This window comes from Alligator mississippiensis, chromosome 1, assembly GCF_030867095.1.
Source record: "Alligator mississippiensis isolate rAllMis1 chromosome 1, rAllMis1, whole genome shotgun sequence".
NCBI classification, from domain to species: domain Eukaryota; kingdom Metazoa; phylum Chordata; order Crocodylia; family Alligatoridae; genus Alligator; species Alligator mississippiensis.
The window spans coordinates 113,329,566-113,353,601 of NC_081824.1; the positions used below are offsets into that span (position 1 = coordinate 113,329,566).

The 24,036-nt window shown below is 42.9% G+C and overlaps 1 protein-coding gene across 1 annotated transcript in view; it reads left to right on the plus strand.

Annotated features, from left to right (window-relative positions):
- Positions 1-24,036, plus strand: part of TMEM200A (transmembrane protein 200A) — a 198,051-nt gene that overhangs the window by 162,505 nt on the left and 11,510 nt on the right. Inside the window, exons 2-5 of the transcript XR_009454837.1 lie at positions 10,807-10,953; positions 16,129-16,404; positions 19,170-19,431; positions 20,449-20,536. The gene's annotated coding sequence lies outside the window, so the exon portion shown is untranslated. The remainder of the gene's footprint in view (positions 1-10,806; positions 10,954-16,128; positions 16,405-19,169; positions 19,432-20,448; positions 20,537-24,036) is intronic.

Genomic DNA, 24,036 nt, shown 5'->3' on the forward strand with positions numbered 1-24,036 from the left:
ACTGAATTGATTCAACCTCAAGCTTTTTGACTGTCTGTACTTAGCCATAAGTTTAGTTTGGTTTTGGGGATCAAAACTCCCAGATTATAGGAGACATTGTTGCCATTAGCTCTTAAGTATATAACTGAACTTTTTTCTATTAACTCAGTCCTCAGGATCATTTGTTCCTTCTGGCAGCCCTCCTCCATGTTGAGAATGCCTCTTGACTTCACATCATCAGCAAATTTCATTAAGACACTCTAATGAACCAGGTACTCAAGTCCAGCCTATGTCATGCATTAGGTCAGGGGCGGGAAAAATACGGCCCACAGGCTGGATTCAGCCCACCAGGCCATCCTATCTGGCCCACAGGGCCCCTAAAAATTTTAGTAAATTAATATTTATTTGCTGCTGGCTGCCTGTCAAAGATAACAGGAGCCAGGGGCGGTACAACCCAGGGGGAGCTGGCAAGACTGAGCAGCCCAGCCCTGCCCCACCCCCAGCCATTTCCCTGCCTTCATAGTTTCATAGCTGGTAGGGACCTAAGCAGATCATCAAGTCCGACCCCCTGCCGTGGGCAGGAAAGGATGCTGGGGTCCCACACACCCACAGCCCCCCACAAACCTATACCCTCCCACAATATACAAAAGTAAAGTTTCATTTTAAGCAATTGTGCAATCACCTCTATTTACACTATACAAACACATGTAAATCAAGACAAAAATATTTTTTGAACTCAATTAATGATTGTTTTAGATGTTTGCTTTTTAGAGTATAATTTGGTATTTTTCTGGTTCTGACATGGCAAAACCCCTTGATGAAAGGAGTACTTCCGGGGCAAGGGGAGGGACTTCTGGTGGCAAAGGTCAGGAGTTAAGGGGCATGACTTCCGATCACAAGATGGCGACAAGGGGTGGGGCACCTGTCAAGGGGTGGGGCTACCCATACGGCCCTCGACAGCTTGCCAAAACTCAGTAAACAGCCCTCCCCCTGAAATAATTGCCTATCCCTGCATTAGGCACTTGCATCCTCTTGTGGATCTGGGTCACAGTTCCTTTCTCTGATGGGTAATTCTGCCTCACACTAAAGCATAAAGTCACCCGTTTCTGCTGAGGGAAATCTGAGAAGTATTTTAAACTTCCAGGTTAACTTCCCTGCAAAATCTTTGCAAATACCTGGGTATTGGACTACTTTCACAAATGATTTCCCTTCAGTCTCCCTTTATCGTTTCCTTCCAAGGATGTCATCAATAGATGTTTTTCTTTTTCCCTTTCCCACCAAATGTTTCACTACTCTGACTGGAAAAGATTCCTTGTGGTGCAAAAAACTACAGATAGTCTCGTTGTAACGTAACGTAAGCATAGTCCAGGCAGTGTACTTCTCATCTTTTACAGGACACAGTTTGGCTTCATTTCAATAATTTCAAACCGAGGGCAGCAACAATGTTGGCTAACACAACTAAACTCATGTTTAACTTTCACCTGTCTTTCATCAGTACTAAACATTTATGCCTGAGGCTGATGGTTTTAAACTTAATTCTGGGATTCACCATGACAAGATCCATTCATAATAATAATTTTCTGTGCACACAGAAAGATGATTTTAATGGTATTGCTTGTGAGAGTGATGGTTTGTAGGATTTTGCCCCTTAGTTTGGAAGGAATGGATCTTTAAATTGTGTTGAAATTGGATCAGACTGGGACAGTCCTACTTCTGGATGGCGGGGGGGGCCATGCACTGCATGGGCTGCAGGTCCTGGGGCCCCTCTGCCACATGAGCAGGCTGGTTTTCATCCCCATTTTACCATGTGCACAATGTAGCCTCCCTTCTGGTTGTGTGTACTTACTGGAAGACTGTCATGCTTATATCAAGGGACTGCCGCCGCTAATCATGATGGAGTGGACACTCTTAATGCATGGGCAGCTCAGCTTTCCCTCCCACTGTCCTGCCTCCAGGAGCAGGAGCAAGAACAAAAACCCTGAGGAGGGAGCGGAACCAGGAGACCCCAGCCACCACAAAAGACCCCAGCTACGACAGAAACAGGAGGAATGAGGGAGTGGGGTGCCAGCCCTAAGACCACGTGCTTAGCCTTTGTGGGTGCATCCAGATGTGTGTGGACATTTGGTTTGCCAGGGACAAGTAGTAGTGCACCTTGTGCCAGAGCTACTTGTCCCTGGGGAATGCCCATGCCACACGCGCTTTGGCACATGGCAACTTACCTCGGGGGTAGTAGGAGAGACTGGGGCCAGCACTGTGTCCTGGGTCTTACCTGGGATCCTGGGGGCCTCCTGGGGCTGCAGCTGCATCTATCCTGCTGGGCAGACCCTGGCTGGCAGCTGCAGCATGGCTCTGGGTGGCTCTGCTTTTCAGCAGTGCATGCTGCCCAAGCGTGCACTGTGCTGGGTTTTTTTCCATATTTTTTTTTTACCCCTGGATATCCCATGGAAGACAAAAACAGTGCAGCACACGCTCAGGCAGCATGGAGAACATGCTTTGAAGCATGGAAAACATCAGCCTGTGTGGTATGTAGCACTTCAAATGTTTTTGTGTTGCCACATACCATACAACTGCACTCATCTGGATGCTCCCTGTGTGGGTTGCATGTGGGCCTTCAGATGGACAGCTCTGGATCAGCCCATCTAGTTCAATGTCTTGCCTCTGATACTGTCTTGCAGTACATGCTTTAGGGTAAAGTGTAAATCCAATAGAAATAAGAGGACATTTTTTTCATAAGAAGAGTAGTAATAGACTTCTGGCCTCAAGCATAAGGTTGCTATGTCTTACCAACTTTTATTCCAATGCGTGTGTACTTACAGAAGCTAATATTCATAAATATCTTATCTAGTTTGGATTCCTACTAAGTTCATCTCATTAGCATAATTTTTTGCAGAGGTAATTATGTAAGGGTCTTTCTTTCTTTTCTTTTTACAAAAGCAATTTCTCTTATCAACTTCAAGTTGTTTGTATTTTCATTGCATTGCAACATCTCATTGTTCTTGGCCCAAGAGATATGACAGTAGGAACACCTGATTTTCATTTTTTATACCACTCATGATTTTATGTCTCACTCATATTCTCTTTTATTCACACTTTTTAAAATAGGCTGATAGGAACATAATCAAAAAGGTCCCTTCTAGTGCTATCAAACTTAGTCTCTTGCTATCATAGGCAACCAACCACATATATAGTCCTTTCATAAAATAATCAATTCCTATCTTAAAAATCACCCCCTATTTGCTCCCCACCACTCCTGTTTTTCTAGAACATCACTCCTTTGATGGTTAGAAACCACCTTCTAGTTTCCAGCCCAAATTTATTCTTGTGCCAACCTGGCTTTTGGCTTCTCTGTCTCCAATGGATTTATAGTGATATCCTCCTTTAGCTCTGTTTTGCTAGGCTAAATAAGCCAAGTTCCTTTAGTCTCCTCTTTCATACAACGCCCTTTTCAATCCCCAATCAGCTTTGTAGGCCTTCATCTCCTCCAGTTTAAATTCATCTTTGGTTGAACATGGGTGAATGCAATGATACACAGTATTCCAAGGTTGGGCCTCACTAGGGCCCTACACAACAGCATTAATATTTTTCTATGTCTACTAGAAACACATCATCTAATTAATCCAAGTATTGCATTTGCTTTTTTTCCTGTCCATATCACAATGCTGGTTCAGAGTCACTTGTGATCAACTGATATACCCTTATTGTTTCCTTCTCAGTGGGCATGTCTACACATTCATTTAATTTAGTACTTCCTTAACGAAGTACTAACTAAATGAGCAGTAACTATGGTTACTGTACAGTAGTGCTGGCACACGTTTTTCTTGTGACAGTTACTGCACAGTAGCTTATTAGCAGTTTTTGACCAGCATGCTACCGCGCAGTGTTATTAGGCACAATAAGTGTCTCATGTAGATGCACTCAGTTACTCCCAGCTGATAAATTCCCAGATTATAACAGAAAATTTTGCTATTAGTCATTAAATATATAACCCTGAACTTTTTTCCATTAACTTAGTCCTAGGATCATCTGATCTTCCTTCCAGCTCCCCTCCATATTGAGGATGCCTCCCAACTTCACATCATCAGCTAATTTCATTAGGATGCTCTTACTTTTTTGTGCTAATGTCATTAATGAAAAATATTTAATAAAACTGCTCCCATGACTCACAATTAAGGAACATTTCTGGTAACTTCCCTCTCATCTAATGTACTCTCTCTCCCCTTCCCCCACGTCAACACATCTTGCTGCCTCTCCTTAACCAGTGTTTTAACAACCTTAAATACTAAACCATCTTCCTCAGTTTACTTAATGATTTCTTCTGTAGCCCCATATCAAATGCTTTTATCAAAGTCCATATACATGAGATCTAGTGCTATTCCTTGGTATAGACAATCAAGTTACCATATCAATGAAAGATCACTTATAGAATCATAGAAAATGAGGCTTGGAAGGGACCTCAGGAGGTCATCTACTCCAACCCCCTGCTCAAAGCAGGACCATCCCCAACTAGATCATTCCAGGCAAGGCTTTGTCTAGCCAGGTCTTAAAAACCTCCAAGGATGGGAATTCCACCACCTCTTTGGGTAACCCATTCCAGTGCTTCATCACCCTTCTAATGAGAAAGTTTTTTCCTAATATCCAACCTAAACTTCCCTTGCTGCAACTTGAGACTCTTGCTCCTTGTTCTGCCATCTGTGACCACTGAAAGCAGGCTAGCTCCATCCTCTTTGGAACCCCCTTCAGGTAGTTGAAGGTTGCTGTTAAATCCCACCTCAGTCTTCTCTTCTGCAGACTAAATAAGCCCAGTTCCCTCAGTCTCTCAGAAGTCATATGCCACAGTCCCCCAACCATTTTCACTGCCCTCTGCTGGACTCTCCCCAGTTTGTCCAAATCCTTTTTGTAGTGAAGGGCCCAAAAGTAAAATACTCCAGATGTGGCCTCACCAAAGTCTAATAAAGGGAATAATTAATTCCCTCTACCTGCTGGCAATGTTTCTATTAATGCAGTCCAGTATGCCATTAGCCTTCTTGGCAACAAGGACACTGTTGGCTCATATGCAGTTTATTGTCCACTACAGGCCTGGCAGATCTTCTCCGGTGTGATCTGCTCATGATATCCATGTTGTATTTTATCTCATTTTCCCTTTACCTCCAATATTTTGATTATTCTTTCCTTCAAAATTTGTTCTAAAATGTTGTCTGCTACTAGGATTGGACTAAGAAGCCGGGGTTGCCCAGATCATTCCTACCGCCCCACCTTTTAAAATATATGAGCAATATTTGTGGTTTTTTGGTCATATGATAATACCCCAACTACTGGGTTGGAGTATTAGATAAGAGATTTTCTGGTCCTCTAAACTGAGTTTGTTAAACTCAAATGAGTTTTGAGACTGTGGTAATTTCTGTTTCCATATCCTCATTCCCATTTTTCCTTTGCTTCCATGCTCAACATAATCATATTTACTGAAAACTCAGGCAAATATTTATCTATTTTTTTAATTAAATCTTGGTTATTTAATGTCTACTCCACTGCACCTGCTCTTTTGTCCTTCTTCTCTTTTTATTTATATTGCCAAAGAATATTTTGCTATTAGTTTTAATTCCTTTTGCAAGGTAAATCTGAGCTTGGCTTCTGACAATTCTTGCTTCATTCCTATATCTTCTCATCTCTAGCATACAGGTTTCCTTTCTGATTGTTCATGTCTTCCTGTACGGTACACTCTTTGCTTATTCCAAATATCCTTTCTTGAGGTAATTATTCATCTAGTTGGTTCTGGATTCATTTCCTACATGTTTATCCCCTGGCTTGGGAGACATGTGCTAGATAATCTGAAGTTAAAGAAATTCCAGGCCTCCCCCACCTTCAAGTCCCTGAGTGGTTGATTTAATCAGTTGTCTTAGTTGAAAGCAAAAACCTTAGTAACAGACCTGCTTTTTCTTATCCTTCTATTTAATTTAAACTAAATCACTTGAGTCCACTATTAGTTTATTTTTAAAAAAATATTCTATTGTTTATTTATTTAACGTTTTAGTTTTATATGCCACCCTTCCCAAAAACCAGCTTACAATAGCTTACAGTAAAAATGCCCTCATTGCTTATCAAAACCAAACCAGTGATTGATTCAATGACTGTTTAATCCAGGAATCAGTTGGTTGTCACATTCGTAATATCTGGGCCCTAGTAGCATCTGTTCACGACTCTATATCTGGGACACTGAAGTCGTCAGTATTGAGACAATTCCTGGTAGTAATTATCTGGCTAGTACTAATAATAACAAATGAGCTATTCTTTCATTAAATCTTTCTTCATGTGAAAGTCTCTTTTTGTGTTTTTCATAGCTTTCCTTGAACTTCCTAAGAGCTTTTCCATTTGTGCAATAATGCTGCTAAACACAGGTTGCCAGAACTGAACATTGCATTCAAGGTGAGAGCAGGCTACTGATTTCCATAGAGCCCACATGCTATTTTTAGTATTTTTCTCCATTACTTCTTACAATGCCTTATGACATCCTATTCACTATTTGACTGCTGATCTGCAATGAACAGATGTTCCCACTGAACTACCTTCAGTGGCGCACAGGTTACTTTTCTCAGTAGTTATCATTAGTGTATAACCTATCAAAGTGAAGAAGTATTTAAAATATTCTTTGCCAATGTACTTTTCCTTGCACTTGTCCAAAATAATTATAGTGTTTGACACGCTCTCTTCTACTTTTGCAGAATACCTTTCCATACATTCTTTTTATTATCATCTTATTACATTCATATGACTTTCAAGGATTTCAATAGGGTCAAATAAAAATGTATACGTAAGAGAATTCGGAGCACATTCAAATACTGGATTACATTGAGAGTAAAATATAATTAAACACTTCTTGCCCTTGTAGAGAGCTCATTACCATTTCAACAGACAGGAAGCACTCTGATGTATTGTGAGTGGATTATGTCTCTCTCTAGCAAACAAGCATTCTGTATTACCTCTTTATGTGGACTGAAAAGTGTTTTAAACTGACTTTTAAAATAGTGTAAAAGGAATTATTTGTTAAATCTATTGTAGAGGGGGCAAAACGAGTACAGTATATTAGGTTTTGGGATTTAGAGTATATATAATAGACATTCATTAAACTACACTTGGTTAATCTGCACACTTTGTAATCAACACAGAAAGGGATTTTTTCCCCTTATTTTCAGGAAAGACTGTTCAAGGCATCATCCTAAGGAACAGTTTTTTCTGGTTTCTGGCACAGTGACTTGCAATAAATTTCTATATTGTTTGAACAAAACATGTTGAAGTTGCATATTAACTCGAAAAGGGTGTTTTGCAGTAAGATTTAAAATGGGCATCATGCCAAGCTCTCTCTGAATTGTATTTATCTCAGGCTGAAATTCACAAATCCCTCATCCCCTTTGTTTGTTTTGTACATTCACTTGTACTCACTTAGCTAGGCACCCATTATTCATATTGTGTTTCATTAGTGGTATTGTGATGTCTTCTTATTTAACAGTATCTGTGACTGTCGTTTTGTGAAACCAACATACTTGTCTCCTCACCCAGTCCCATAACTGGCAAATTCAGCTCTTCTTCATTCACATTGATATGTTATGAGTTTAGCAACAACACTCTGGACACTCCTGTGTTGAACCAACAGTAATTCATTGTTATAACTCTCTGGAATCATATCCAGGGTGGATCTTAAACAATTGCCCTCTGTATACATGTGTAAAACTTATACTGGCTCTGGCTCTGACCTTGGCCAGGCCCAGTGCTGGTGAGTGAGAGGAACCAACAAAATGTCCCTGGCTTCTCATGGCAGCAAACAAGGAGTCACCAGTGCTGCAAAACTGCCACAAAGCGAATTTGGCTGTAAAGGGACAGTACAATGAAAATACAATAAGACACAATGTATATAATATGACAAAATACCATATTAACTTGCAGAACAAATGCACCATTTCCCAGGTACAGGTGCCTTGCAAAATTGGGGTGCTCGTCTTAAGTAAAGAAGCTTATTTTCTGCCCAGAAAGAAGCGTGGAAACACTATAAGATAGTGGCTGCTTCTTCTCCTTCTCTTCCTATGGGCAGTGGGGTGGATTACAGCACAGGGACATTTAAGGGTGTTACTTGGTATGGTTGCACCTCTCCCCCTTTTGATTCCTCCTCCACTCAAAGTTTTAAAATAAGTGCCCAGCAGAAACAGTGGCATTTCTTTTCCCAGCAGTACAAGCAAGTACTAAATGACTGCGTAGTACCTGGTGTTCCTGCACAGTACCGTTCCCACATGGTTTTTTTCAGACGGTAGTGTGCAGTAGCAGCACATCATGATTAGTGCCCACCAATGCAACTGCATGGTAACATGTCATGTAGACATGCCCAATTGGTATGAAAGATGGGCACATACTTCCCTTCAGTTAATAAACTTGCAGATGGGTTAGAATTTGACCCTCTGGAAGGCAGTGGGGAGGGCTGAATGCCTTCTAGCAAACACTGCATGGCCAACCACTTTTAACTGCACCTCCAATACTCTGATGGGCTTCCTGAACCCATTAATCTAAAAGAACTGACAGAAGGGAGGGAGAAGCACTTCAGCTGGTATTAAAAGGGGAGAACAGGGAAACACTTAAGCAGCGACTGTTGGGGAGAAGACTTGCATTCAGATCCTAGAGCAAGGTTTGACAATGTATGGCTTGTACCCTCAATCCAGCCTGCAGAGCCATTTTACCCAGTCTACAGAGCCGAGAGGGGCTTATGTGGCATTTCAGCAGTGGGGGGTTTCTGCCATGTTTGTTTAGCAGAAGGCTTCACCCAGGTGGTGGGGTGAAGTAGCAATAGCTGCATTGTGGGGTGGGAGCAGTGGCTATAGCTCTGGCTCCAGTGGCATGGGGTGGGTTGGAAGTAGCCTGTGATCAGAGATAAGCTCTGCGAAAAGGCCCCCCACAGCAAAATGCTACCAACCTCTGTTGTACAGAATGGGGTTAGTGGTAAAAACCTGCCTGAGATGCTTTTTGTGTTAGAATCCTCTCTGTCTTATATCCTGCTTTATTCCCATTGTTAAAATCAAGCACTTTTGGTTTTCAGAATTGGATGGTCACCTGAATTCAGTAGCATAACTAATGAGGGGGTAACTGGGGCACCTGCCCCAGGTGCTGACTTAGTAGTGGGATGCAAAATAGCAGCTGGCTACATTACACCCTGACTGCTGCCCCCAACAACTTGACTGCAGCTGCTGCCTCATGCACCACGGACCACTGCCTGAGGCACATATCTGCTCAGTTACACCTCTGCCTTCTCTTCTGAAAGAGAAGATTTCCAGGGTCACATCTGTTAAGTAAGTACTGCTGATAGGCTTGGTAGTGCGTCTTAAGAACAAGGTGGTTCTACCATAGAAAAGGTGATGGTACAGGGCTTTGTACAGGAAGGGGCACACTCAGACAGATCAGAGATGAGTGAAAGATGCAGCTGTCTCTGTAACAGTGAAAATCAGATTACAGTTAATCAACGGAATTTGGAGGCATCTAATCCCATACACTTTATAAAGTCAGATCCAATTATAAGCTAGGACTTGCCTCATTCAAAGTACAAGTAGACAGACCCACTTGAAAGCTTGTGTGGAAAGAAGATTATACAATCCTGAAATGCAGAAAGTTTGTATTCAGTTTTATTGGATAAAGACAGGGTTGGAAGAGTAGGGTAGGATTTGGCAAGCCACAGAAAGGTTATATCATTGGTCTGGGAGAGAGTATGGGCTTGTCTGTATGCCTCACTGTCAGTCAAGAAAGAAGTTGCCTTACAGGTTTTCTCTTCAATGTGTGTAGCAGTCGCCTGCAATGTCTTCAATAAAGTACGTGATCAAAAGAAAAGCAATAATCCAGTTGTTTTCTGCTGACTTTGGAGCTTTGTAAACAATAAGGAGTGAAGCTTCCCTTTGAGAATTGCTAGACATATGAGGTGAAGCAGTGGGTAGTTGTATTAATCTCTGCAGTTCACTCATAAAACCTTTACCATTTGCATTAATAATAGAGCTGACAAAAAACCAGTTAGAAGCCTTCCCTCTTTTTTGCACATTTTGCAAACGTCAATTGAGCTTAGTGTTTGAGATGCTGAATCTTTAAGTTCCATTTAGGACTGTGGCTAGAATTAGAAATATCTCAAGTCTTGTGACAGAACCTGTTCCAACAGGATCTCAGTCCAGTTCTGCAGACACAGCTGGCTTGTTGGGATAAGAATGCCAACGTTGTGATGACCAGAATAATGCTATGCCCAAATCTTTTGAATTTTGCATCTTGCTGATACTTATCCATATTCATTTCACCGCTTGGGTTAGAAAGAAAAAAAGGATATTTATTATCCTTAAAAAAGAAGCATGAGCAGCAGACTCAGTAGTATTGTAAATGGCTCCCAAAAAGGCCATGTGGCAGGGCACTCTTGGGGGACTGCCACATTAAGACTGGGAGCGGGCAACCAGCAGATGCAGGCCAGCCCTGATGAGGTGGCCATTTTAGATCCAGGCCCAAAACGCAGAGGCAGCAGTCTGCTGCCAGCAGCTGAAAAAGCAACACCCAGCTGAGCTGCTGCTCAGAACATCTTGGAGGTAAGGGCAGGAGCTATGGGGATAGCAGGAGGCTCCTGGTCCTGGGTATGACTGAAAACTGCACCCTGCTAGGGAGGATGGCCTGGTGGAACTCCCTGTAGTCCCAGAAATGCCAGGCCAGTTGCCTCCCCAGTGAAAGGTAGGTAGCGGTGCTTTAAAACCCATACTTCAGGACAAGAGACATGCTCAGGTGGAATGGGCATCACCTCTCCCCCAAAGGTAAGCGTGTGTTCTCTTTCAGGTTGGCTGATCTCCTCCGGCAGGCTTTAAATTAGGCTCGTCAGGGGAAAGGGAGGATGAGGACAGAGGGAGCCACGGAACATCGAACCAAGAGTCATCCATAAGAACAGCTCAGCCAAGACAGGTGACGAGCACAAGAAATACCCAGGTAAGAGACAGGAGCCCGGATAGTCCTGGGATTAGGGGGGTGGTGCATGTACCTGCCCCTTGGTACCAGGCTATTTTTAGCCCCCCAGGCTCTCATCCCACCTGCAAGTGGACAACTCTTCTTCCTCCTCCCACCGCAGCTAGCCAGCCCAGCTCACCAAATGCTCCATCCCACGAGCCACTCCTGGTGCTGGTTTTATCAACGTTTGTTGATGCCAGAAGCTGAGGAAGTAAGTCCAGTGTAGGGAGGAGTGGAAGTGATGGTGAGAGAGATTTGCAAAGGGGAGTGGGAGTCAAGGGGTTAAAAATAGTCCCTGGACTTGGGGAGTGGAGGAGAGAGCTCCCCATTCTCCCAAGTACCTCTGCCGATCCAATAAGCACACCATATGCTGCTAAACCTTCCCAAACCCCACCAAGCACCCCAAAGCCTCTGCCTGCTCCCACAACTCCCCCAATCTCTCCTACATACCTCTAAGTCCTGATCCCCTTTGAAGATCCCATTAGCCCCCTAAATCCCCCAATCTTGTCCATGGACCCCACCTGCCTGCCAACCGCCCACTGACTGCCCAGTCAACCCCCTCAGAGCCTGCTTGCCCCCCTGATCTGACCAACCCGTCCCCCTGCTGTTCCCCCATCCTGACTTACCTTAGATCAGGTGACCAATCTAACCTCCCCCTAACCTCCCCAAATATCTGTACTCAGCCTTAGAGAGAACTGTTTGAAGAGGCCAGAGTTGACTGTCCATTTTAAGCACTCTTCTGTGGTTTCCACGTACTGCAGATTTTAAGCAAAAAGCTAACCTCTCCATAATGCAGTGTCAAAACAGAACTCCATATTTTACATTGAAAAGCTACAAAACAAATAGGGATTCATCCTCCTTGACCTCCAGGAAGTGAAACGTGTGCTAACGTAAGCACATGGAAGGATAGTAGGGACCATGGTATGAATTCTCAAACATTTTGAAGAGTTAAAGCATAAGATAGGTTAAGCAAACGTTGACATATGTCTCGTGATGCTAACTATCTAGTCTCTAAGAATCAATCTCTCCACAGAAGCAGTGGATCAAGGCAACTTCACAGTAGTGAAGGCATAAATAAAAAAATAACACTTTATAACTGAGCATTTTGATGATGTAGGGACTGAGAAGGGATAAAAAGCATCCTTTATGCTTAGTCAAGGATTCAACCTCTTCCTCTTCTCAGAATCTTTTTACATTATGTCACAGCACCTGCACAAAAGCCAGCAAAAGAGGATCAAAGCAGAAACCGCTAAGCTGGAAGAACAATGGTAGGATTTCATTGGTAACTCAAGAACATGGGGATTTTACTTCTCTTCTGTATAGATAAAAATGGAGCTGCCATATAGCTGATCAAGTAAATTAGAATTAGAAAAAAAATTAGAAAATTAGAAAAAAAATGATTTCTCAATATGTAAAGTCACATCTCTTATTCGAAAGCTTGCAGCTCCCTAAAGATATATAAGTATTATTAGAAAATAATTTAATAAGACACAAAATTATTAACCCTCAGCCTGTTTAACCTCATTGAGTCAGACAGAAATCAGGTATCTAGCTGAGGAGTTTAAAATGCTGAATAGAAATTTACCATCTTAAAGCAGAGAATCTTAAATTACAATCAAGATTTATCTGCATCTGTCTGCTATATTTTCCCCCATATACTCAAGAAATATGCTGCTGAATAACCTTTTCCCCTTTTACAGAAAGATAAGTCAGATCTTATCTGCTAATGCAATTTCCTTGAAGGATTTTCAATTTTCCACGTAAAAGCAATTTTTAATTAGCATAATCAGCAAATGAAAAATTTTCTTTGTGACTATACACCCTTTTTCACTTTTTCTCCTTTGGCACCAGTGTGCCATATGATCATTAAAAAAATTTGGTGTGTCTTCAGATATGCTAATATCAGTCTGTGGACATCTGCTAAGAAAATAAAAATGCAAAAAGACAAAGTTAGTTTAATTGAGCTACACACATTTGGTCTTTGGCAGCTCAAAATACAGATAAGTTAGCCTATATTAGATTTTCATTAAAGCAGAAGTTTGCAAAATAAAGACCAATCTTTATGATCATGCAAAAATATCCATTCAATTTCTACAAATACTTCATGCTTTTAAATGTGGTCTACAGATAAAGCAGCCTGCTATAAGGACAAAGTTATTAATGTTATTGCAAGCAGGCCAATTAGAAATGCTTTGTAAGTTCTGACAAAATATTTTAGCTTTTATGGTGACTGAAAACACTTTCTAAATATCTTATTAATCAAATTTCACTTCATTTCCACTTTGCTAAACTCTTAAGCTCAAATGCACCTCCCCTTTAGGTGTGTGAGTAGCTCTTACACAGCTAGAGTTGGACATGTAGGTCACATCCAGATGAGCAGGCATGTGTGGTATGTGGCATCACAGATCCGTCTGCGGTGGCGCACAACATGCAGGCGTTCCCCGTGCTAATTTGCAGCATGGGGAAGGAGGGGTTGACACCGGGGGATCCCAGTGGCAAGATACCCCATGTCTAAGAAAAGTGGGGTGGTGCACATGGCAGCAGCACGCTCTGCCCAAAACGGGAGTCTGACCAGCTGGAGCCAAGCTCTGGCTGTTGGCCAGGCTCCCTGCTGCAGGATCACCACAGCTCACGTACCCACTCATGGGGATGCACCAGTAAGTGGCATTTTGGAACAATTATGCCACTAGGTCCACCTTGCTTCAACTTTCTGAGTGGGCTCTGGTCCAGTTGCATATACACTGTTGCACTCCTGTTGCACTTGGGAGGGTGTAACTCTGCCCAAGTCTTCAAAATGTTAGTTGCAGAAAAAAACACGACCAAGTGGAGGAAAACACAGGTTATAGGCCCTTCTCAGCCATAAGTAAAGCTGGTCTACTGGGTAAGATAAATGGGGCCAGAACAAGAGCAAGCCAGAGAGAGACTAGTTCTGTGACTCAGTGAGATGGTCACTACCATGGAAGAAAGAAGGCCTTGGCTTCTGCCATCTTCCCCAGTGACATTGAACTGTTTTGCATGTAAGCCATGGCTAAAATGCATAGACAGCAGGATCCAGTTTCTTCACCTCTACACCGTTACTAGTTGTGACTTCCCTGCAACTAATATTTCAGGGACTTACATGGAATTGTGTACCTTACTGGGTGAAACAGGACTTAAAATCTGTATAAATGTCATTAAATGCTACTCGCAAGGCTAACTTTAGCCATATAACTGATACATAGCTCCCTAAAGATACAATCTGACAAAAATGTAGATATTTATAAGGATATGGAACTGTCTTTGCAAATTTTCCCATATATGAAGCCCACGAGTAAAATTCTGAACCAAGATTCCTGTATTGATACTTAAATGGACTGCTGATTCAGAAGTTCCAGCATATAAACTTCAAAATCTAAGTTATTTATATAAACCATCTGGTATGGATTCTAGGAGTAAAGTGGTTGACTATGGAACTAGCCAATATAGCATATATTTAAGCTTTTTAACAGTATAAACAGGGATGTCAGGGGCCATAACAGACAGCCTAGACTGAGCTAATTGCTTAGTAGACCTCACCTGCCTGGAAGCCCTACCCTAGGTAATGAACCAGTTAACCAACATTTCAGCCCCCTGATTGGCTGCTGGGGAGAACAGCCTCCCTGTTTAGTTCCACCTGTGTTGCAGTAGGCTCTAGGTTGCTAACACTTCTTCTGAAGGTGTGCTCTGGTAAGCCTCCCTGATCCTGTGCTCTCTGGTTTCCTGACTCTGTCCTTCGCTCTGTTCCTGGACTCCAGCTTTTTGGATTCCCTTTCAGATCTGATAAGTTGATCTCTGACTCCTGGATCATGACTTGGTCTGTGACGTGGACTCTGCTCCTGGATAGCCCTTTGGATCTGGTAACTTGGTATCTGACTCCTGAACCTGGACTCTGCCTCTGTTTTGGACTGTGCCTCTGAGTTCCCCTGTTTGGATATGATAACTTGGGCCCTGATTCCTGGATCCTGGTTTGGTTGGGACTTTGCCCCATCTAAGACCCTCCTATAGCAAGCCTAACCACTAAGCAAGACCTTGCAAGGGATGCCATTCAAAATGTGCTTTTGACCATATGACTGTACTTTCTTGCATACCATATGCCCCAAATAAGGCATGTACACTCTTTTGGGAAGGCATAGTGAAGATTGTTTTCCCTACCTGTCCAGATTCATGTCTGAATTCTGGCTGTGTGGAGCAAACTATTCATAAGCATCTCTTACAATCTGAGCTGCCGCCAGTTCAGTAGAGGATGTGACAGTGTTCAAACCTCTAGCCTTTTGGCTGAGCAGCAAGAGGAGGTCAACTTACACTGTTAAGTGGACATCTGCCCCACCCGCATGCACCTGAGAAGAGAGCACACTCCCTAGCAGCCATGCCAGTGTTCTCGTGCTTCCATTCCAGCGTGGAAATGCTCATCTCAATTTTGAGTGGGGTTTGTTTGTTTGTTTGTTTGTTTGTTTGTTTGTTTGTTGAGAAAATGTACATGTGGTATAGTAGTAAATATGGTAATAGTTAAACTTTGCTTTCCACAGGTACCAAGGTTAGGAAAGCATGACTGTTTGTGGCAAAAGCACACATGTGGCTCATGAACATGTGCCTACTGGAATTCATTTAAAACTTGAATATTTGCAAGACAAAAATTCAAAAATGCAGATAACATATACATTTAGATTATAATCTAAACTGACTACTTTTCAGTGTTTTTTAAAGTGTGTTATAGAAATGATGCATTTTTATTCTTACATCAAAATAATTATGTTCTTTTAAAAATTGAGACACAGAAACAGGGAGTGTATTAATATATAATGGCTTCCTTACTTTCACCCTTAAACTCTAACATCTACAGCCTGAATATTGAAGATCGGTATAGGTGAGCATGATGATGGTGAGAGGAAATGTCTAAGCATACCAGGGCTATAGAGCTAACCATGGAGTAGCACTTACTCATCCAGACTCCTGTACAGCTCTTTGGACATGGCTGATCTGATGAGATAGGGTTTGGTGCATGACAACAGAATTTCTCTCTAAATGCAAATTAGTATTTACTAGAGCTGATTCATATTTCAATTAAATGTTAAATGTAAAAGCATATGCACTCAGAGCACAAATCTACATAGAACTTTCATATTATTTTTCTTTCTTTAGACCAGACTTAGGTGCTTTATGATGCAGGGTCAATGGTGTCAGAAGAGGAACAACAAATGAATACCTTTCTTCAGCACTGATTTCTGGCTCATGGAGTTCTGTCACAAAACAGAGAAATTGACTGAAAGAGGTTTCAAAGGGCTCTTATCTCCTGTCAAAAATCACAATTCTGAATAAACACTAAGAGCATTGGATAGAAGGGGAAAGATGCAAAAATATACGTCGGAAGGAATCTCTCACAATAAAGACAGGATAAATTATATGGACAAGCCCAAAGTAAGAGTTACTTGTCTTTACTATTTATAGTCTAGAGAACTGTTGAAGCAATTTGCCTTGGACAACATTTTTGCTGCATTTCAGACTGATGTGTACTGATGTTTACATAGTGTTAATGCAGGTCAAAGGTGTTAAATTAACAGCTTCCCTCCACATAAGTGAAGGCTTCCCCACTATCATAAAAGGTATCAATTAGTGCCAACAATAGTGTTAAACTAATGTGTAGAAGCCCAGTCCCCTAAGAACTAGGATGAAACCACCAATTAATTTAACATAAGCTACTCAGTCGCTGCACAACAGTAATAACTCTAATTGTATTTAGAATTATTTTCTAATAATACCCTAAAACAGAGGTGTCAAATGCAAGTGAGTTGGCAGGCCAGACCTAGACTGTGGGGTGTTGTTCTCAGGGGGTGTGTGTTTTAGGTATCTTCTTGATCGCTGTTGTTCTCAGTGTTCAGCCTACTGGGGTCTGCGTTCTCTGGGAGGCCATTCCCTGCAAGCCGCTCCCTGGATGCAATGCAGAAAAATTACTCAAACTTGTGTTCAGTGGCAAAAGCTCAGGGAGATTTATTGTCAGTTGGACAGTACATTAGCTGGTCTGTTTATTAATCAGACCAGGACAATGGTAGAAATACTGTGTTAATTACAGTCCCTTAGGTAACTACAAAGAAACCAGTCTTGGGGCACCTATGTTTGTATCTCAAATACCCAAGTTTTCATGCTAATGTTTATGTGTCTTGCTGCCAAGATACCCATTTCTACTTGGCTCTTTACCAAGTTCATACATGGCCCCTTCATTTCTTCTATTATTTCAACATCTGTCCTCATTAAATTTATTTTGCTCCTACTATCCCCTTGTCGTACCAGCCACCCTACTTGCTAATGTGTTTGCATTTTTTTTACATTACTTATGAAGTCATTCAAAGGTCAGTGAGGCCTTTTCTTCCCAAACTCCCTTTCAGAGCCTTAGCTTAACCATGGCTTAGCATAAATAAAAGTCCTACATGGGGCTTCTCATGGGCTGGGTGATCTACCACCAGATCTGGCGTGTAGGGCTTCTCACTCTGGCTGCTAGAGAAATCAATAACCAAAACTACTAAATTGGGTGGTGGTATGTATACCTTGGGTGCTGTCTGCGCTGATACTGTGATTTCAGCACCCACAGTGACAGAGGTTGAGTGGTGGCAACATTAACTCCTTGGTTGGTGGCAGCTGCAACAAAAAGCCCCGCAGGCTGGAAGACTCACTTCCCCAGTCTGGATGCAGCCAACAAACTGAATGTTTGACATTCCTGCTCTAATCTAACATTGTGTTCTGTTAAAACACAATTGAATATGAACCTTGAAAAGGTAAAAGATCTTTTATTTGTACAGTTTGTCTCCTGAGCAGGTGTGTGGAAGCCATCAAGTACTCAGCCAGACTCCTGCTCAGCTCCTATATTTGGCATATAGGCTAAGAAAGGACAAGGCTAGCTGCATTACAGATAATTTCTCTCTAAAGGAAAACTAGCAGTTACTAGAGCTAATCAAAATTCCAATATCTTGGCTTCCTGGCTAATTGCTTGGGACTCAATTCTTTGTATCTACTGATCATTGAATGCATATACTACTAATAATAATGATAATAACAACAGCATAACCAGGCTTGGGAACTACAGGCCTATTTCCCTTTAAATTTGTCTCTATTGCTGCATATTTTTAGACAGAACAGCATGCTTCAACTTGATAATAGTTCCTTTGAGATCCCTTTGTAACTCAACCCTGAAGGCATTATCCTAAAGGATAAAACATGGTTTCTGTATTTGCCTTTTTCAGTATGAACAAACCATCTGTTTTCTCTCCTACACAAGCAATGCTATCAAAGGACATGTATAACTGCTATAACATGATCTAAAAGGAAAACAACATTTGCTTTTTTCAAGCAACATAAATAACATATTGAAAGTATATGAACCTCCATGGCATACATGTACATATACGGAGTAGTAATTTAACTAGTGCAGTGCTAATCTTGATGTTTACACTGGAGGGAGTTTAAGTCAATCCTGTTATAGCATCTTGTAGCTGCTATACAAAGTTAGTCAGATTATTGGCTGAGGGACACATGAGAGGGAACCATCTTGCCCAACTTTCCCCTTACTTCCTCCTCACATTAGCCTTCCCTTGTTCCCATTTCCCACTCCTTTACGATTGGTTCCTTCTCTCAGCCCTATTTGGACATCTCAAATTATCCCCAATTGCAGTGGCAGCAGTGGCCACTCAAGAGATAATCACTCAAGAGAGGAAAAGATTTGCTGAGAATCTGAACCATTTCAGTGAGAACAGAAGATAAGCCATGCAATAAAAAAACACAGAGGGAGTGCCCCCTGTAACCAGCCCACCAGAACTCTTATTGTTCACTGATACCGTGAAAGACATGTGGCTACCTATTTGCAACTGTCACTCCTCCCTTCTTGCATTTTTCCTCCTTTTTATTAATCCCTACCTCATTTGTGCCATTTATGGAATCAGCAGTGCAAGATATGGAAGACCTAATGAGACATCTCTGTATTAATGGAAAACTGTTCCTTACAAGTATAGCGTACTCTATACTTTCCTTTCTCCTCTTCATACGAGTTGAACCAATTCTTACCTTTCTATTCTTACTCCTACCCCCCTCACCCCACCAGCTTCAACCCTGCCAGCTCATTCTTCTCCAGAGACTCCTTAGTACATAATTAAAGAGAATGGCTACTTTTAATTGTTTCTATCTCATTCTTCTAGGGCCTCCACTGAGTAGACACACAACCCTGAAGTCACAAGATCCATAAGCCTGGTCAAATGCCGCCCCCCCAATGAATCACAAGACAACCACTCTCTCTCCAATCTCTCAGTTCTCATTCTCAAAGGGAATTTACAAAACACCTTTTGGAAATGATCCTATGAACTTCACTTCAAAAATCTACTGGATACAAAAAATCATGGACCAAATATAGACACTGGATTTATGGCACATTATAACCTGCCTGCCATCCAATAACCCCAGGTAACCTGTCTGCATTTTACCAGCTACAGTCTATCACCATTTCAACATCCCCTCTCCCCCCCACCACTTGCATCATGAGCAGGTCCAAGGAAGTGATCCTCCCACTCTATGTGACATTGGTCAGGCCGCAGTTGGAGTACTGCATCCAGTTCTGGGCGCTGCACTTCAGGAGGGATGTGGACAGCATCGAGAGGGTCCAGAGGAGGGCCACCCACATGATCGGGGGCAGCAGGGCAGGCCCTATAAGGAGAGCCTACAGGACCTGAACGTGTTCAGCCTCCACAAGAGAAGGCTGAAAGGGGATCTGGTGGCCATCTATAAACTTACAAAGGGGGACCAGTGGGAGAGTCCCTGTTCCCCCGAGCACTACCAGGAGTAACTAGGAATAATGGCCACAAGTTGATTGAGAGTAGGTTAAAGCTAGACATCTGAAGGCACTACTTCACAGTCAGGGTGGCTAGGATCTGGAACCAACTTCCAAGGGAAGTGGTGCTTGCTCCTACCTTGAGGGTCTTCAAAAGGAGGCTAGATAATCACCTATCTGGGGACATTTGATCCCAGCATTCATTCCTGCCCATGGCAGGACTTGACAATCTGCTCAGTTCCCTTCCGACCCTAACAACTATGAAACAACTATGAAACCTGGCTCATCCTTATTGTCTCCCATGGCCTCTGATCCTCACTGCCAGGCATTTGCATTTTCACAAACCTGTATTTTGCATATTGGCTTTTATGCCACTCAGGAGAACTCTGCAAAATACCAGCAGGCTCTACCTATGCCTGAAGAAGCATGTTTGTCACCAAAAGTTTGCAAATAACATTTTTTCAACTATTTAGCTGGTCTAATAAAAGATATCACATTTACCCAAAGAAACTTATGTGCCTATGTCCGTAGACCAACATGGCTACAACCAACACCCCGAAAATGAATGGCACACCTATGGAAAATGTTATTTTCTTCTTCTTAATATTTTTCTTACAGTGTGTGAAATATAGTACTATTTTTATCTTTGGCAGAATGAACAAGAGAATCCATGTGCCTTCATAGCTGATTATTTAGAGAAAGCTGGACCTTGGATCACAGAATAGTACTATTGTGAAAACTGTAAGTACCAAATAAACAGGAAAAGGTGTTAAATAATCTATTTCTGAGCAATTAAAGGAAGTGGTTTTATGTGCATTCAACAGGGCCTTGCTAGTCTCTGTACATAGAAAGAAAAAGCCCTGTCATTTATTTTTTAATAGTTTTCATTTGGCTTAGTTTAAAAATTGCATGTGAAAAGTAAACTGATTCACTTAGATCCTCTCCCTTCACTGATCTAATTGACACTGACTGATTGTCTGAAAAAATAAAACACAGAGATAAAAAGCATGGTCATGAAGCATCTCCTAAATTATAATATTGTCATAAAGGCGCTCTCCTCCAATGATGCAGGAGAGGATAATGGATATTCATGGAGATGCCGTAGCCCAGGGATTCTCAACCTTTTACTGTCCAAGTACCGGACCAGCTCCCCAGATGTACCTGCATGGCCCCGGGTGCAGGGCTTGGTCATGGGAGCCCTGGAGCCCACTGCCCTGAGCAGCAGCAGTGTGGAGCCTTGTCTGCCTACCCACAGTGCTGCCTGCAAGATGAAGGCTGTGGGGCTGGATGGGGTAGGCCTGGTGTGGGCCCACCCCCACCCCTTCCTTGGGGTTCACTTCCACCCCCTGAGGCCAAGGCAGCTCCTTCCAGTGCTGGGCCGAGCCAAGCAGACCCCTGAAACCTACTCATGGCTCCCCTAAGGGGGTCATGGACTCCCATTTGAGAACTGCTATCTTAGCCTGACCTAAACTGTAACAACTTTAAATAAAACAGAAGTTAAGTAGGACAGAGCAGAACACAGGGCAATTTACCTGCAATGAAAGCACCAAGCTAAGGGGATTGGGAGAGAGGGCTGGAATAGGTTCTCTCTCTGGTCTTGTCAGCATTGCAGCTTCATGGGTGTAGGGGAATCACTTCTTCGCCTTGTGAAACGTCAAAGATTGATCATTCACAATCACCTTTTTTGTAATAACTCTGTTATTTTTAAATCAGAAAAGGCTGGAGATGAACATCTAATTTCAGTCTGTTAAAAAGCCAATAAGTGAAGGAACTGCTCAGCAGCAATTTGGCTTTCTTATTTCTCATGAATGACAAGCTGTCTACAAAAAGGCAGTCTAAAATCTAAAAACCACACTTCCAGTGAGGACCATCCGCTCACAACTCTTTCTTCATTTCTTTTCATACATGCTTCTTGGCCCTTGAAGGCTCAGGTCAAGTGTAGTGGTTTCTTAACCTGGCAGGGGAAATACCATGTATCTGTGTCCAAGAAGGCAGTTTTCCTGAACTGCCTCACAGGAGAACTGCTCTTCTGGCATGGTTCAGTACCTGCCGAGGTGCAGCGGCTTTAAGCCCAGTTTATGCAAATGGGAGTCTCCTCCCTTGCTTGCTCCAGGGGCCTTATGGCTGAGGGCAGGCAAAACTCGAGGGCATCTGAACCCCAAGCCTTCAGGTTTGGGCCTGCAAGTAGGATGCCCATCAAAGGTTTTGGAAACATCTGAAGCCCCAGGTGTGGGTGGAGGATGTTTGCCAGTAGTAGGACCACTTATGGTTCTGGACTCTTGAATTTGGAATTAGTTTTGGCTAATTTGGCCTCAGATACAAATTTAAATATAGATATACATATACATATATATTTTTTCATATACTCACATGTCCCAAGTATGGTGTTTCCCACAGATGCCTCAGTGTGACACTAGGGATGCACTAAAGGAGACCACAAAAGAGCTGAGTGGAGTGCTGTGGCAGAGTGTGCCTCCTGAGAGCAGCATCACACGTGAGAAGGAAGCTTCAACACAAAGAAAAGTGGAGAGAAAACTGACAGAAAGGAGCTGAGATAGTGGTGTTATGAATCCATCCAAAGGCATGAAAAGAAACATTAGGTTACCTGGAAATATTTCAGGCTTCCCTGAGCTGAGCAGAAAACAGAAGACAAACCCAAGGAGGGGGGCAGGGAGCGGGGCAGGTAGTATGGGGGCAAGAGAGGGATGGCCAAGGCTTTAGGCTTTTCTACTAAAGCAACGGAGTGAAAGACAGGAACAATTCTGTCCCTACCCAGAAATAAGAAACAGCACAGGAGGCAGAGTGCCTAACAAACTCAAAGATTCAATCCAGTAATTATATGGTGCTCAGTTTCTCTGATGCCTACTTAGATGGCCTAGGATTTGAACATCCAAGTTTAGGCACCTAAAGTCTGTATCTTGGGCACAGTACCATACTTCATCCAATGCAGGAAGTAAGCCTGAAGTACTTAGCCAGAACACTTTTGCAGAGGTTTTAACTGAGACTATACAGGAAAATAAACCCCCCCAAAAATTACCAAAGCAGAATTCATCTAGCCCAAGGACACCTGATATGACTCAGATCAGGGTAGCCCTGGTTTCTGAAGCAGATGGACAGCTGCTGACAGATTTGGGCACGATGCTGAACAAAACTGTTTGCTGAGCATCCAGACAAGTTGCCAAAGCAAATGGTCTCCCAGCTCCCTGAATAACTGGAATAGAAGAAGGGGAAAGAATAGGACCCCACCAAGGCATCTGACTCCTGGGAGACGGCTTTACATTGTTTGTGCAAAATCAGAAACCTCCGAATCGATTCAGAGAGATTCAGAAAGATGCAGCGATTTGGACATACACACAGCTTTACATGTTTTCTACATACCTCTAGGTAGCAGGCGGCTTGTGAATGCTGTGATGCTGGGGTACATGCAGTGTCCCACAGGAGTTCAGGGGGCCCCCACATGCTTGGCATCTTCAGATTTGGATTCAGTCAAACCGAATCAGGAACAGTGACCCAAATCAATGAATCAAATCACTGTTCCTGATTCAGGCTGAATCCAAATCTGAATCAAATAGGGCCTGCTTCGCAGACTGCCTAGCAATGGCAGAAAAATTTCTATTCAAGCAGCAGCGAGGGTGTCACTTGACTTCAAGTCTCATTATAATCTACCTGATTCCTTCTAAACTCTTCATTCCACAGGTGTCAATGACCTTCTCTTCACACTCTTGGGGTGTGTGTGTGCATGGTGGGGAGTGCATGTGGGACTTATCCTATGAACACACACACACCCCATCACACTCTTCCCCTGGCTGCACACACACACCCACCCACTTATTCTGCCCCTGGCTCCACAACTACACCCACCCAACCACTCTGCCCCTGGCTGCACACCCACATCCACCCACCCACTGTGCCCCTGGCTCCACAACCACACCCACCCACCCACTGTGCCCCTGGCTGCACACCCACACATACCCACACCACACACCCCCATGACACATACCCACACCACACACACCCTACCAGTGGCTTCGTGCTTCCTGCTCCGGCAATGCAGCTGGGCCACGTGGTACCAACAGTGCTGGCAGGAAGGGATTGCAATTGCTGAGGATAGGGTGGGCTGGGATGTCCTTCTGAGGCTCCTCCTGGGTCCTACTGCCCCTGTCTTCTATCAGCTTTGACAGGAGCCAGGGCAAGACAATACACTTTTAAAGCCTCAGGCCTCCCTCTGCTTCCAGTTCCCT